The 11,481-nt window shown below is 40.6% G+C and overlaps 1 non-coding gene across 1 annotated transcript; it reads right to left on the bottom strand.

Moving 5' to 3' along the window:
* Positions 1-5,608: 5,608 nt before the first annotated feature.
* On the bottom strand, positions 5,609-5,715 carry LOC127741900 (small nucleolar RNA R71). Its single transcript, XR_008003088.1, has one exon. It is a non-coding gene; the product is annotated as a small nucleolar RNA R71 (small nucleolar RNA).
* Between the last annotated feature and the right edge of the window lie 5,766 nt (positions 5,716-11,481).

The raw sequence follows: 11,481 nt of genomic DNA, 5'->3' as shown, positions 1-11,481 counted from the left end.
CTATAATTGGACTGGGCAGTGTCTAAAGTCTTAGACGCATAGGAAATAATAAAAGAATCCTTACCTTCACGCTGAGCCAGCGCTGCTCCTACTGCATGGTTGGAAGCATCGCACATGATTTCAAACGGCTGGCTCCAGTCAGGTCCTCTCACAATTGGAGCTTGAGTCAGGGCAGTCTTCAGCTTATCAAATGCTTGTTTGCAATCCTCGCTGAACTCGAACTCGATATCTTTCTGTAGTAACTTGGATAGGGGAAGTGCTACTTTACTAAAGTCCTTAATGAATCTTCGGTAAAAACCTTCATGGCCAAGGAACGAACGAACTTCCCTCACAGATGAGGGGTAAGGCAAACTAGAAATAACATCCACCTTTGCTGCGTAAGGTAGACTAGAAATAACATTCACCTTTGCTGGGTCTACCGAAATGCCAGTATTAGATACCACATGTCCTAATACAATCCCTTGTTTTACCATAAAGTGGCATTTTTCGAAATTCAATACAAGGTTTGTATTAATACATCTATCTAATACTCTCGATAATCCATCTAAGCAAAGGGTAAAAGAATCACCATAAATGCTAAAATCGTCCATAAAAATTTCCATACAGTCCTCAGTAAGATCAGAGAAAAGACTCATCATGCACCTTTGGAAAGTAGCTGGTGCATTGCACAAGCCAAAGGGCATTCTCTTATAAGCATAAGTCCCAAAAGGACATGTAAAAGTAGTATTTTCCTGATCCTCAGGAGCTATATGAATCTTGAAAGAACCTGTGTAACCATCTAGAAAGCAATAATGTGATTTACCTGACAGGCGATCCAGCATTTGATCAATGAATGGAAGTGGGTAGTCATCCTTACGGGTAGCTTGGTTGAGATGCCTGTAATCAATGCAGACTCTCCAAGCATTCTGAACTCTAGTTGCTATGAGCTCTCCATGCTCATTTTTTACTGTAGTGACTCCAGACTTCTTGGGTACCACTTGTACTGGGCTTACCCATTCACTGTCTGAAATGGGATATATGATACCGGCCTCCAATAGTCTGGTCACTTCCTTTTTGACAACTTCCAAGATGGTGGGATTCAATCTTCTTTGGGGTTGACAGACAGGTCTTGCTCCCTCTTCTAAAAATATTCTGTCTGCCAAGCTCCACCCGATTGCCTTCTTATGCTTCCTCAGTACATCAAGTAGCTGCTCTTCTTGTTGAGAAGTCAGTTCTCTTGCAATAATAACCGGAAGCTTCTGCTCATCCTCAAGATAGGCATATTTGAGGTATGGATGGAGAGGTTTCAATTCTAACTTTTGATCATGGGCAGGCTCTGGATTATCTGGAGCTTGTGAAAATGGCGAAGTGTCCTCACTGTCAGTTAAGAGGGTCCCCACACTTGGACCTTGTCCAGTGTGCCTCTCTTCAAACTCTTCTTTTTGAACTTCAGCCACACTTTTGTCTATGACATCACACTGGAAGATAGAACGATCTTCTGGGGGATTGTCAATGACTCCATTCAGATTGAAGATCACTATGCGGCCATCTATTTCAAAGGAGTATGTTCCTGAAAAAGCATCCAACTTGAATTTTGATGTCTTCAGGAATGGTCTTCCAAGTAGGATTGATGATGGCTTATCTGAATCATTATGGGGCATCTCCAAGATATAAAAATCAGTGGGAAATGTAAGCCCTTTAATGTTCACCAAAACATCTTCAGCAACTCCAGCCACTGTAATAATGCTTTTATCTACTAACACAAAATGAGTTGCCGACCTTTTTAAGGGGGGAAGCCTCAAAACATCATATATGGACAAAGGCATTATACTGACACATGCTCCTAAATCACACATGCAATCATAAATTACTACACCATCAATAGTACAACTAACTATGCAAGGACCTAGATCACTGCATTTTTCAGGTAATCCTCCCATTAAAGCAGATATAGAACTACCTAAAGGAATAGTTTCTAGATCATTAATTTTGTCTTTATGGATACATAAGTCTTTTAGAAACTTTGCATATTTAGGTACTTGCTGAATAACATCAAAAAGGGGAACAATTACCTCGACCTTTTTGAAGATCTCAACCATTTTAGGATCAGGTTCCAGCTGCTTCCTGGGCTTCCTTGCAAGCTGTGGAAATGGAATAGAAATGGTGGTTTCTTTGGTGCCTGCGCTTTTTGGTACTTCCTCTTGTGGTTGAGCTATCTCTTCTTCAGCTATGTCCTGAATATCCTCTTCCTCTTCAACATCTTCAATTTCCACCACCTCTTCAGCTGAGGCGTATTCTGGTGAGCTTGGTTCCTCCTGATTTCTCTCCTGCAGTGTGGTTCCAGACCTCAGGGTGATGGCATTAATGCCTCCTTTTGGATTGGGTAATGGTTGAGAGGGAATTCCAGTGGTGCTTGAAGGTTGGTTACTGGAATTTGGTGCTGAGCCAAGCTGTGTCATAAAAGCTTGCAGAGTAGAGGTGAGACCATTCAGACTGGCGTTAATACTAGATGGTACTTTCTATGGCCAGTTGTCTCTTCTCAAAAGCTTGTAATAAATCTTCATTAGAAGATACAGAAGAATGAGTAAATTGAGAGGTCTACTGCTAATTGTTCGGTGGTCCTTGGTTTTGGCTCAGGTGAGGTGCTCTGTAAGGTTGATTTTATTGCCTGTTATTGTTATTATTCCACCTCTGATTTCCCTGATTATCTCTGTCTCCTTTGTTATTGTTGTCCCTCCAATTCTGGTTTGAATTGTCCTACCATCCATGGTTATTATTTCCACTTTGATTGTACCCTTGGTTGTGGCGGTCACAGAAGTTGTGAGTGGATGCCACCATGTTGTCTTCTTGTTGGAGCTGCGGGCATTCATCAGTGTAATGACTGTAATCAGCACAGATTCTGCAAATTCTTTGTGGGACTAGCTGTTGGTTTTGCTGCGGTTGAGGAGGTTGAGCTTGCTGAGCTTGTTGATTCAACTGCATTTGCTTTAGCAAGTTGGTCATTTCACAGATGCTTTGAGTTAGAGCAACAGTCTCCCTGCTAGAGGATACTTCTGCAACAGCTTTTGAACGGCCTTGCTTCTGTCTGTGGTTCCTAGTAGATTCAGCTAAATCACTGATCAATTGCCAAGCTTCATCAGTGGTCTTGTACTTCTTCATAGACCCATTGCTGGCACTTTCCAATGTGGTCTTATCTTGGGGCCTCATACCCTGTGTGATATAGCTGAGCAGCACGATCTTGTCAATCATGCGGTGGGGGCATGCTTCCAGAAGGTTATTGAAGCGCTCCTAGTATTCAAAAAGAGTCTCATTGTCATCCTGAACAATGGTAGAGATATCCTTCCTCAGTTTATCAGTAACTTCAGATGGAAAGAATTTCTCTAGAAACTCCTTTCTAAGTGTATCCCAGTTGGATACATTTGCTAGAGGTTGAGTGTAGTACCACTCTCTTGCTTTTCCTTCAAGAGAAAACAGAAAATCTTTCAGCAGAATTGCAGTTTCATCAGTCGGAAAAGCTTTTAGCAGAATTGCAGTTTCATCAGTGCCATCACGCCTGACAGTAGAACAGGCTACCTGGAAATCTCTCAAGTGCTTGATAGGCTCTTGAGCAGGTAGGCCATGAAACTTGGGCATCAAATTTAGCAGTGCGGTCTTTATTTCAAAATCTGTAGCTACCGTTGGATGATGCGCCTGAAACGGTTGCATTGTAAAATCAGGGGCTCCTTCCTCCTGGATGGTAACTCTCCTAGCTGCCATGTTTTCTGCACGCAAAACAACCGAATCAGTAGAATGGGGGCTGGTTTCTTCCTCAGACTCACTTTCAAATCCGCCCTCATAGCGGATTAACCTGTGCTGTTCTTGCCTTATTTGTGAAATTGTTCTTTCAATTTCAGGATCGAATATTAACAAGCACAGATCAGGAAGTGAACGTGTCATTTGACGGAAGAAACATGCAGCTCATAGTAGCAAAATTAAATAAAAATGCAAATAAATAAATTCTAATTAATAAAATTAGCACTCTATTGCAACTCCCCGGCAACGGCGCCAAAAATGCAACGGTGCCATGGGAAGCAGAAGCTGGTGAATTAAAAATTATTAAAATGATTATGTTGCAAGTATAGTTTTTAATTCACTAAAAATCTACCTATCAATTTAGAAATATGTCACAGAGAGTTTAAATTAAAATTACTGGGAGTTTTAAGTCCCAGGTCGTCTCCCAACGAGTTGTAGAGAAGTGTGCTATCTTATTAATCAGATGTTCAAGAAGTTGAGTTGAGTAAATTGGGATTTAAATTGAGGGAAATTAAATAATATGAATAAAAGCCTTGATTGGGAATTGATTGGTTGGGATCTCTATCATTGATGGAGTGATTTTTAAGATTAATTTATAATTAATGGTTGCTCTGTTTGGTTATCCTTTACTAGGTAAGGGAAAGTCAAACAAGTTGAATTACTGGATCTGTTCACAAGTTACAACCCACTTAGTTCAAAGGGATTGGCGTCGGTGACAGGATGGTAATTCAACAGTTAACCCAATTACAAATTTTCTTTCAATCCTTCCAACTCAAGAGTTCCTTTTTAATCAATTCCCCATCAAGTAATGAAACTACTCACACATTGTAAATAATAAATCCATAAAACATGAAAGGGAATAAAAAAAAGACATAGTTATTGAAATTGAAATTGAATGAAAAAGAAATAATCCTTGCATTAAATAATCATAAAAGTATCTGAATGACAAAATTGAACAAAAACAAGGAACATGGAAGAATAGAACCAAGTTAAGAAGACAAACTAGAGTGATGAAGTCTTGATGAGGAAATAACTCTTCTCAATGTTCCAATGCTAAGATCATTAAAGATTAAAAATTAAAAACTAGAGAGAAAAACCTAAGAGAGAAAACTAGATCTCTAAACTACTGAATGAATGTCTTTGTTTCTGCATATTCTCTGACTCTAGTCTGCTGTTCCGGGCCGAAAACTGGGCCAAAATAAGGTCCAAAAATCGCCCCCAGCGAATTCTGCTGATTATGCAGATCGCACATGTCACGCGATCGCGTCATCCATGCGGACGCGTCGCTTGCGCTTTTTCCTCGCCACGCATTCGCGTCGTCCACGCTACCGCGTTGCTTGCGCTTTCCAATCCACGCGGCCGCGTAAGCCATGCGGCCGCGTCACTGCGATTTGTGCTCCACCGCGCGGTCGCATGAGCCATGCGACCGCGTCACTTCTTGTTGGTTATCTCCTCAAACTGTTGTGTTCCTTCCATTTTTGCTAGCTTCCTTTCCAATCTCCAACTCATTCATGCCCTATAAAGCCTGAAACGCTTGACACAAAGATCATGGCATTGAATGGAATAATGGAGAATTAAAATTAAATAATCAAGGTCTCTAGGGAGCAATTTTCAAACATGTACTAAATTTAGGAAGGAAATCTAAATGCATGCTAAATTAATGAATAAGTGGGTAAGGATCATGACAAAACCACACAATTAAACACAATATAAACCATAAAATAGTGGTTTATCAAGCATCTAAATGGCTGGAATCTTTCTCGAAAGAGAGTTTAACAAATTGGAAGATGTGGTGAATAAATTCTTGGCGAGATTCTACCCTCCTCAAAGAATCAACAGGCTGAGAGCTGAGGTAGAAACCTTCAGACAACAAGATGGTGAAACTCTCTATGAGGCATGGGAGAGGTTTAAGGACTTAACAAGAAGGTGCCCACCACACATGTTCAACGAATGGGTTCAACTACACATTTTCTACGAAGGTCTTTCTTACGAATCAAAGAAGGTCGTAGACCATTCATCAGGGGGTCTCTAAACAAGAAGAAAACCATTGAAGAAGCCATAGATGTCATTGAGACTGTGGCTGAGAATGACTACTTCTATGCTTCTGAAAGGAGCAACACTCGAGGAGTGATGGAGCTTAACCATATGAATGCACTGCTGGCTCAAAATAAGATGATCACCAAGCAGTTTGCCGATCTTATCAAGAAGATGGAAGAGAACCAAGTTGCAGCAATCACCACTTCATCACCAGCTCAAGAAGGAGTGAATACAGGAGAAGAAGGCGACTGGTAACAAGCCAAGTATGTTGGGAACTCACCCAGGCAGACCCATGATCCATACTCCAAAACTTATAATTCTGGTTGGAGAAACCACCCTAATTTTGGGTGGGGAAATCAACAAGACCAAGGCCAAGACCAGAGACACCACAACCACAATCCCAACAATAATGCAACCTACCAACACTCAACACAAAGACCATACCAACACCCACCTAACCACCCTTCTCAACATCCATGTCAAAACCAACATGACCACTCTCAACCTCCTAACCTCAACCCACCATCACCAACTGAAGATAGACTCTCCAGAATTGAGACTCTACTTGATGGTATATGTAAGGAAGTCCAAGACAACAGAGTGTTCAAGGATGAAGTGTGAGCCAATATCAAAAACTAGGGAGACACCATCAAGAGGCTGGAGTCCCAAGTGGAATATCTATCTCAATAGTTTTCCAAGTGACACAGAGAAGAATCCAAGAGGAGAAACAAAGAATGTAAGATGGGAAGAATGCAAGATGATCACTCTAAGTGATGAGAGGAGTGTGGAAGAAGCAAACACACAAACAAAAAACTTTCAAGACAATCCAAAGGAAAAACATGAAGAGAGAAATCAAGCACTCAATCCTACACACAGGGAGGAGCTAAAGAAAAAGGAGACTCTGAACCATATGCACCTTTTCCCCAAAGGCTCAAGGGTGGTGTAGCAAGGAGAGTGTATTCAAGGTTCCTCGACATGTTTGCATCTCTTCATGTAAACATACCGTTCATTAAGGCTCTGCAGCGGATGCCCTCATACATCAAGTACATAAAGGAGCTACTGACCAAAAAGAGTTCACTAAAGGGTGGACAAACAATAGTGATGAATAAGAAGTGCAGTGCTCTCATTCAAATAGAGCCACTTACAAAAAGGAAGGACCTAGGGAGTTTTCACATCCCCTGTGCTATAGGATAAACAATGATTGATAAGGGACTCTGTGACCTGGGAGCAAGCATCAACTTAATGCCTCTATCCCTCATGAAAAAGCTTCAAATCAATAAGCTAACACCCACTGACGTAATCATCAAATTGGCTGACAAAACTCAAAAACAGGCAATAGGAATTGTTGAAAACATGTTAGTGAAGGTTGGGAACTACTTCCTTCCCACAGACTTTGTTATCTTGGAGATGGAAGAGAATCACATCCATCCCATTATCCTGGGAAGACCATTCTTAGCCACAGCCAAGGCGCTTATAGATGTGGACCGAGGAGAGCTAATATTGAGGATACATGATGAAAAACTCACTTTCAATGTCTTCAAACCCTCACAAAAAGCAGATCATGAAAACAAAGAATAAAGGGAAGAGCACAATAAGGAACTGATGAAAGAGACAAGCACGAAAGCACAAACAATACACCTGAGAATCCCTCTGGGTGACAAGCAATGTGGTGAGAAGGAACAACAGCCAAGTGTAACCCAAGAGGAGCTAGACCCACCAGAGTCATATGAGACAAGCAACAAAACCCTCCTGAAAGAAGGAACCCCAAGGAGCAAAGTAACATCAAGGGAAACAAGGAAAAAGACCCCAAGGGGATGGAAGAACAAGAAGATTCCTACAGAAGGTTTCTCTCCAGGAGATGAAGTGATCTCTGCTTATTTTCCACCTATCCCACCCTATCTCCCCACCATCCCATCTCAGCTGCCTCAAGTGTACACTATCAGCAAAATTCTTTCCTTGGAACATGTGGAGCTTCTTAATAAAGCCAATGGAGACAGATTCACTACAAGAGGGGAAGATTTGAAGCATTACCAACCACCCTGACAAAGGACAATCGTTAAGCTAATGACATTAAAGAAGCACTTCATGGGAGGCAACCTATGTTTTATATCCTTTCCTTTAAATCTTTAATAGTAGTTAATAAAGCAAGTTCATGAATTCTAAATCAACTTTGACAAGCACTTATAAGAATCTCTATATGCAGCATATAGTGAATGACAATTTTGGTGTTAAAGGCACACTAAGAGGGCTTGAACACAATTCATATTATGTCAATCTTAGAGCCTTAATCAAATCATTTTACACCACAAGATCACAAACTAAGTTTGGTGTCACCAACGTTGCATGCATAAGCACTTAGTGGGTCGGTTGGTTTGCATTCATGAATGGCACTTAGTTAGTCATTCTAAAAAAAACAAAGAAAGAAGGGGGTGGCTAGCCTCCCATTTTTCTTCCCACCACAATTCAAACTAATCTCTCTTTTCTTTTTTCTTGCAAGGAAATTGAAGGAAATGTTGGAGGAAACTAAATGGACAACCAATTGAAGGGGGGTTCGGCCACATCACCAAAGGAACTACACACTTGTCTTCAAGGGGAGTACCTTGGGAAGTGTTGCCATGCAACATTGGGAGCAGGATAGCCTTGGAGACTGAACCAATCACTTCATAAAAATCGTGATCCTTGTGCCCATCTAATGCCAATCCCCAACCGTCTACCATTGGATTTTTCTACCAATTCACACCCTTCAATCTCATCATCCTCCTATATAACGAACCCTCCACTCTAAACCCTTCCATATGCAAATGTTCCTCTCAATTCATCTCTCTTCTTTCTTTCAAACACACACACCCAACACCTCTACCCTAAACCATCCTCTAAGCTACACCCTATCTTAACCCAGCCAGTTTCCATCATCAACCCATACTTCTCGACACCTTCACATTACCAATTCCTACTCATGGCATCATCACGTTGGGTGTGAATTCACTTAAAAATCAAGTATCAGCATTGACGCGTACGCGCACAACACGCGTACGCGTCCATGGGCCATTTTGCAAGGTGCGCATAAGCGCCTGGTGCACGCGCGCGTCCATGGGCGAATTCAATTCTTTGCTTTTCATGATCTTCTTCACTTTGTATGCTTTCCTCTCACTCCTTTGATTCTTCCCTAGCCTTTTCAATATGAAATCACTAACAAACACATCAAGGCATCTAGTAGAATCAAAGGGAGATTAAAATCATCAAGTTAAAGGCTTAAAAAGCATGTTTTCACATCTAAGCACAAATAAGGAGACAATCACAAAACCATGCTATTTCATTAAATAAATGTGGGTAAAAGGTGATAAAATCTCTTAAACGGGTAAAAGGTATTAAAATCCCTTAAAATCAATACAAGATAAGCCCTACAAATGGGGTTTATCAGGGCACACTAAGATGGCACATACACAATTCATATCATGTCAGTCTTAGGGCCTTAATCAAATCTTTTTACACCACATGATCATAAACTAAGTTTGGTGTCACCAACGTTGCATGCATGAGCACTTAGTTGGTCGGTTGGTTTGCATTCATGAATGGCACTTAGTTAGTCAAAAGCAAAAAAAAAGTAGTTAGCCTCCCATCCCTATTTTTCCACCACAATTCAAACTAATCTCTCTTTTCTTTTGTCTTGCAAGGAAATTGAAGGGAATATTGGAGCGAACTGATGGGACAACCAAAGGAAGGGGGTTCGGCCACTCCACCAAAGGAACTACACACTTGTCTTCAAGGGGAGTACCTTGGGAAGTGTTGCCATGCAACATTGGGAGCAGGATAGCCTTGGAGATCGAACCAATTAATTTATAAAAATGGTGATCCTTGTGCCCATCTAATGCCAAACCCTAACCGTCCACTATTAAGCCGTACCATCAATCCGCACCCTTCAATCACCCGTCATCCACCTATATAAATGACCCCCACTGTATACCTTTCCATATTCAAATATCCTTCCATTTCATCTTTCTTCTTTCTTTCGAAGCACAAACCCAACACTTCTGCCCTAAACACGTTAACACAATCTTCTAAGCTACACCCTATCTTAACCCGGCGAATCTACATCATCAATCCATACATCTCAACACCTTCACATACCTACTCCTAATCATGGCATCATCAAGCTCCAAGAGGCGAAAAGGAAAGGAACCGGTGGAGAGCACTCCTTTTGATGAAGGGAGATTCAATACCGCCTTCTATGAGCTCCAATTTGAACGGATAAAACACAAGAAAATACTGCCAGAATTGACATTCCAGTTCAACGATGATGAGCGCCCACAGATTAGAGACAATATTGGACAGAGGGGTTGGCAAGAACTCACGAACCCAGAAACAAAGATAAATGAAAATCTCATCAAGGAGTTCTATGCCAATGTAGCCAGAGAAGACACTACTAGGGCTCCCACCTTCAAAAGCTATGTGAGAGGAACAGAGGTGGACTTCAGTCCCAATGCTATAATGAGGACTCTTCATCTGAGATTTCCACATTTTGATGAGCTTAGTTATCAAGCAAGAATAAGTAATGGCCTCGACAATGATGAACTTGAAAAAATTGTGAATGATATGTATGTTATAGGATCTGATTAGGAAAGGTATTCAGATAAGAGACCACTGATAAACCCCATTTTTAGGGTTTATCTTGTATTTATTTTTAGGGATTTTATGACCTTTTACCCACATTTATTCAATGAAATAGCATGGTTTCATGATTGTCTCCCAATTTGTGCTTAAGTGTGAAAACATGCTTTCTAGACCTTAAATTAGTTAATTTTAATTCACCTTTGATTCCACTAGATGCCTTGATGTATTTGTTAGTGATTTCAGATTGAAAAGGCTAGGAATGGATCAAAGGAGTGAATAGGAAAGCATGCAAAGTGGAGAAATCATGAAAAGCCAAAGAGTTGAACTCGCCCATGGACGCGCGCACGCACCAAGCGCTTACGTGCACCTTGCGAAATGGCCCATGAACGCGTACACGTCAATGCTGATACTTTATTTTTAAGTTAATTCACGCCCAACAAATTCCCAGGAGTTGTGGGGCCCAATCCCAACCAACTTTGGCGCCAAAGATGCTATTTAAAGCCAAGGATTGAAGAGCAAAGGGACTTTTGATCATTCACACTCATTATGATTAGTTTAGAGTTAGTTTTAGAGAGAGAAACTCTCACTTCTCTCTAGAATTAGGATTAGATTAGGTTTAGTTCTTAGATCTAGGTTTTAATCTTTGCTCTCATCTACTTCTACTTTTCAATTCCTTGTTGTTACATTCATTCTTCTTCTATTCTTTTGTTGTAATTTTCTTTATGTTGCTTCTATGTTTTGTTTTAGATCTACTCTTGTTCCTTCTATTTTATTTCAATTCAATTCAAGGTAATTCGAAATAATTGTGTTTCTTTTGATTGTTGTTATAAATTCCTTGGAATAATTGTGGTTAGATTTTATTCTCGTTGTCAATTTACTATGCTTTCCTTTTACGCCTTCCAAGTGTTTGATGAAATGCTTGGTTGGATTTTAGAATAGAATTTTATGCTCTTGGCTTGGAAAGGTAACTTAGGAACTCTTGAGTTACTAATGTCCAAGTAATTGATGATTGGGAGCCATTGACTCTAGTTCTCACTAATTGAATTAGTGGAGAGTTAGGAC

Source organism: Arachis duranensis, chromosome 9 (genome assembly GCF_000817695.3).
Source record: "Arachis duranensis cultivar V14167 chromosome 9, aradu.V14167.gnm2.J7QH, whole genome shotgun sequence".
Taxonomy (NCBI): Eukaryota; Viridiplantae; Streptophyta; class Magnoliopsida; order Fabales; family Fabaceae; genus Arachis; species Arachis duranensis.
The sequence above is the reverse complement of the archived record's forward strand: the minus strand, read 5'-3'. Positions and strand labels throughout refer to the sequence as shown.